Raw genomic sequence first — 7500 nt, forward strand, 5'->3', positions numbered from 1 at the left:
CTACACCTGTACACACACATACACACTCACTACACCTGTACACACACATACACACTCACTACACCTGTACACACACATACACACTCACTACACCTGTACACACACACTCACTACACCTGTACACACACACTCACTACACCTGTACACACACACACTTACTACACCTGTACACACACTCACACACACACTACACCTGTACACACACATACACACTCACTACACCTGTACACACACACACACACACACACACACACACTCACTACACCTGTACACACACACACTCACTACACCTGTACACACACATACACACTCACTACACCTGTACACACACACTCACTACACCTGTACACACACACACTCACTACACCTGTACACACACACACACACACACTCACTACACCTGTACACACACACACTCACTACACCTGTACACACACACTCACTACACCTGTACACACACTCACACACACACAATACACCTGTACACACACACACAATACACCTGTACACACACACTCACTACACCTGTACACACACACACTCACTACACCTGTACACACACATACACACAATACACCTGTACACACACACTCACTACACCTGTACACACACACTCACTACACCTGTACACACACACACTCACTACACCTGTATACACACACACTCACACACACACTCACTACACCTGTATACACACACACTCACTACACCTGTATACACACACACTCACTACACCTGTACACACACATACACACAATACACCTGTACACACACACTCACTACACCTGTACACACACACTCACTACACCTGTACACACACACACTCACTACACCTGTACACACACATACACACAATACACCTGTACACACACACTCACTACACCTGTACACACACACTCACTACACCTGTACACACACACACTCACTACACCTGTATACACACACTCACACACACACTCACTACACCTGTACACACACACACTCACTACACCTGTACACACACATACACACAATACACCTGTACACACACACTCACTACACCTGTACACACACACTCACTACACCTGTACACACACACTCACTACACCTGTATACACACACTCACACACACACTCACTACACCTGTACACACACTCACACACACACAATACACCTGTACACACACTCACACACACACACTACACCTGTACACACACACTCACTACACCTGTACACACACACTCACTACACCTGTACACACACACACACTCACTACACCTGTACACACACACTCACTCACTACACCTGTACACACACACTCACTACACCTGTACACACACAATACACCTGTATACACACACTCACACACACACTCACTACACCTGTACACACACTCACACACACACAATACACCTGTACACACACTCACACACACACTCACTACACCTGTACACACACACTCACACACACTCACTACACCTGTACACACACACTCACACACACTCACTACACCTGTACACACACACACACACTCACTACACCTGTACACACACACTCACTACACCTGTACACACACACTCACTACACCTGTACACACACACACACTCACTACACCTGTACACACACACTCACTCACTACACCTGTACACACACACTCACTACACCTGTACACACACAATACACCTGTATACACACACTCACACACACACTCACTACACCTGTACACACACTCACACACACACAATACACCTGTACACACACACTCACTACACCTGTACACACACACTCGCTACACCTGTACACACACAATACACCTGTATACACACACTCACACACACACTCACACACACACAATACACCTGTACACACACTCACACACACACAATACACCTGTACACACACTCACACACACACAATACACCTGTACACACACACTCACTACACCTGTACACACACACTCACTACACCTGTACACACACATACACACTCACTACACCTGTACACACACATACACTCACTACACCTGTACACACACAGACACACTCACTACACCTGTACACACACACTCACTACACCTGTACACACACACACTCACTACACCTGTACACACACACACTCACTACACCTGTATACACACACTCACACACACACTCACTACACCTGTACACACACACACACACACACAATACACCTGTACACACACTCACACACACACACTACACCTGTACACACACACTCACTACACCTGTACACACACACTCACTACACCTGTACACACACACACACTCACTACACCTGTACACACACACTCACTCACTACACCTGTACACACACACTCACTACACCTGTACACACACAATACACCTGTATACACACACTCACACACACACTCACTACACCTGTACACACACTCACACACACACAATACACCTGTACACACACTCACACACACACTCACTACACCTGTACACACACACTCACACACACTCACTACACCTGTACACACACACTCACACACACTCACTACACCTGTACACACACACACACACTCACTACACCTGTACACACACACTCACTACACCTGTACACACACACTCACTACACCTGTACACACACACACACTCACTACACCTGTACACACACACTCACTCACTACACCTGTACACACACACTCACTACACCTGTACACACACAATACACCTGTATACACACACTCACACACACACTCACTACACCTGTACACACACTCACACACACACAATACACCTGTACACACACACTCACTACACCTGTACACACACACTCACTACACCTGTACACACACACTCGCTACACCTGTACACACACAATACACCTGTATACACACACTCACACACACACTCACACACACACAATACACCTGTACACACACTCACACACACACAATACACCTGTACACACACACTCACTACACCTGTACACACACACACTCACTACACCTGTACACACACATACACACTCACTACACCTGTACACACACATACACTCACTACACCTGTACACACACAGACACACTCACTACACCTGTACACACACACTCACTACACCTGTACACACACACACTCACTACACCTGTACACACACACACTCACTACACCTGTACACACACACACTCACTACACCTGTACACACACACACACTCACTACACCTGTACACACACACTCACTACACCTGTACACACACACACTCACTACACCTGTACACACACACACACTCACTACACCTGTACACACACACACTCACTACACCTGTACACACACATACACACAATACACCTGTACACACACACACTCACTACACCTGTACACACACACACACACACTCACTACACCTGTACACACACATACACACTCACTACACCTGTACACACACACTCACTACACCTGTACACACACACTCACTACACCTGTACACACACACTCACTACACCTGTACACACACACTCACACACACACACACTACACCTGTACAGGAACTTCACCTGGGCTGAGTGAAGAACACATACACCTGTACACACACACTCACTACACCTGTACACACACACACTCACTACACCTGTATACACACACTCACACACACACTCACTACACCTGTACACACACACACTCACTACACCTGTACACACACATACACACAATACACCTGTACACACACACTCACTACACCTGTACACACACACTCACTACACCTGTACACACACACTCACTACACCTGTATACACACACTCACACACACACTCACTACACCTGTACACACACTCACACACACACAATACACCTGTACACACACTCACACACACACACTACACCTGTACACACACACTCACTACACCTGTACACACACACTCACTACACCTGTACACACACACACACTCACTACACCTGTACACACACACTCACTCACTACACCTGTACACACACACTCACTACACCTGTACACACACAATACACCTGTATACACACACTCACACACACACTCACTACACCTGTACACACACTCACACACACACAATACACCTGTACACACACTCACACACACACTCACTACACCTGTACACACACACTCACACACACTCACTACACCTGTACACACACACTCACACACACTCACTACACCTGTACACACACACACACACTCACTACACCTGTACACACACACTCACTACACCTGTACACACACACTCACTACACCTGTACACACACACACACTCACTACACCTGTACACACACACTCACTCACTACACCTGTACACACACACTCACTACACCTGTACACACACAATACACCTGTATACACACACTCACACACACACTCACTACACCTGTACACACACTCACACACACACAATACACCTGTACACACACACTCACTACACCTGTACACACACACTCGCTACACCTGTACACACACAATACACCTGTATACACACACTCACACACACACTCACACACACACAATACACCTGTACACACACTCACACACACACAATACACCTGTACACACACTCACACACACACAATACACCTGTACACACACACTCACTACACCTGTACACACACACTCACTACACCTGTACACACACATACACACTCACTACACCTGTACACACACATACACTCATTACACCTGTACACACACAGACACACTCACTACACCTGTACACACACACTCACTACACCTGTACACACACACACTCACTACACCTGTACACACACACACTCACTACACCTGTATACACACACTCACACACACACTCACTACACCTGTACACACACACACACACACACAATACACCTGTACACACACTCACACACACACACTACACCTGTACACACACACTCACTACACCTGTACACACACACTCACTACACCTGTACACACACACACACTCACTACACCTGTACACACACACTCACTCACTACACCTGTACACACACACTCACTACACCTGTACACACACAATACACCTGTATACACACACTCACACACACACTCACTACACCTGTACACACACTCACACACACACAATACACCTGTACACACACTCACACACACACTCACTACACCTGTACACACACACTCACACACACTCACTACACCTGTACACACACACTCACACACACTCACTACACCTGTACACACACACACACACTCACTACACCTGTACACACACACTCACTACACCTGTACACACACACTCACTACACCTGTACACACACACACACTCACTACACCTGTACACACACACTCACTCACTACACCTGTACACACACACTCACTACACCTGTACACACACAATACACCTGTATACACACACTCACACACACACTCACTACACCTGTACACACACTCACACACACACAATACACCTGTACACACACACTCACTACACCTGTACACACACACTCACTACACCTGTACACACACACTCGCTACACCTGTACACACACAATACACCTGTATACACACACTCACACACACACTCACACACACACAATACACCTGTACACACACTCACACACACACAATACACCTGTACACACACACTCACTACACCTGTACACACACACACTCACTACACCTGTACACACACATACACACTCACTACACCTGTACACACACATACACTCACTACACCTGTACACACACAGACACACTCACTACACCTGTACACACACACTCACTACACCTGTACACACACACACTCACTACACCTGTACACACACACACTCACTACACCTGTACACACACACACTCACTACACCTGTACACACACACACACTCACTACACCTGTACACACACACTCACTACACCTGTACACACACACACTCACTACACCTGTACACACACACACACTCACTACACCTGTACACACACACACTCACTACACCTGTACACACACATACACACAATACACCTGTACACACACACACTCACTACACCTGTACACACACACACACACACTCACTACACCTGTACACACACATACACACTCACTACACCTGTACACACACACTCACTACACCTGTACACACACACACTCACTACACCTGTACACACACACTCACTACACCTGTACACACACTCACACACACACTACACCTGTACACACACATACACACTCACTACACCTGTACACACACATACACACTCACTACACCTGTACACACACACACTACACCTGTACACACACACACACTACACCTGTACACACACACACACACACACTCACTACACCTGTACACACACACACTCACTACACCTGTACACACACACACTCACTACACCTGTACACACACACACTCACTACACCTGTACACACACTCACACACACACTCACTACACCTGTACACACACACACTCACTACACCTGTACACACACATACACACTCACTACACCTGTACAAACACATACACACTCACTACACCTGTACAAACACATACACACTCACTACACCTGTACACACACATACACACTCACTACACCTGTACACACACATACACACTCACTACACCTGTACACACACACTCACTACACCTGTACACACACTCACACACACACTACACCTGTACACACACTCACACACACACTACACCTGTACACACACATACACACTCACTACACCTGTACACACACATACACACTCACTACACCTGTACACACACATACACACTCACTACACCTGTACACACACACACACACTCACTACACCTGTACACACACACACTACACCTGTACACACACACACACACACACTCACTACACCTGTACACACACACACTCACACACACACTCACTACACCTGTACACACACACACTCACTACACCTGTACACACACATACACACTCACTACACCTGTACACACACATACACACTCACTACACCTGTACACACACACTCACTACACCTGTACACACACACTCACTACACCTGTACACACACACTCACTACACCTGTACACACACACACACACTCACTACACCTGTACACACACACACACACACTCACTACACCTGTACACACACACACTCACTACACCTGTACACACACACACTCACTACACCTGTACACACACACTCACTACACCTGTACACACACACTCACTACACCTGTACACACACTCACACACACACAATACACCTGTACACACACACACAATACACCTGTACACACACACTCACTACACCTGTACACACACACACTCACTACACCTGTACACACACATACACACAATACACCTGTACACACACACTCACTACACCTGTACACACACACTCACTACACCTGTACACACACACACTCACTACACCTGTATACACACACTCACACACACACTCACTACACCTGTACACACACTCACACACACACAATACACCTGTACACACACTCACACACACACACACTACACCTGTACACACACACTCACTACACCTGTACACACACACTCACTACACCTGTACACACACACACACTCACTA

General features: G+C 46.8%; 1 protein-coding gene across 1 annotated transcript in view; it reads right to left on the reverse strand.

Annotated features, from left to right (window-relative positions):
* Positions 1 to 7500, reverse strand: part of selenot1b (selenoprotein T, 1b) — a 17327-nt gene that overhangs the window by 4466 nt on the left and 5361 nt on the right. The window lies entirely within an intron of this gene.

Source organism: Pangasianodon hypophthalmus, chromosome 6, assembly GCF_027358585.1.
Source record: "Pangasianodon hypophthalmus isolate fPanHyp1 chromosome 6, fPanHyp1.pri, whole genome shotgun sequence".
NCBI classification, from domain to species: Eukaryota; Metazoa; Chordata; class Actinopteri; order Siluriformes; family Pangasiidae; genus Pangasianodon; species Pangasianodon hypophthalmus.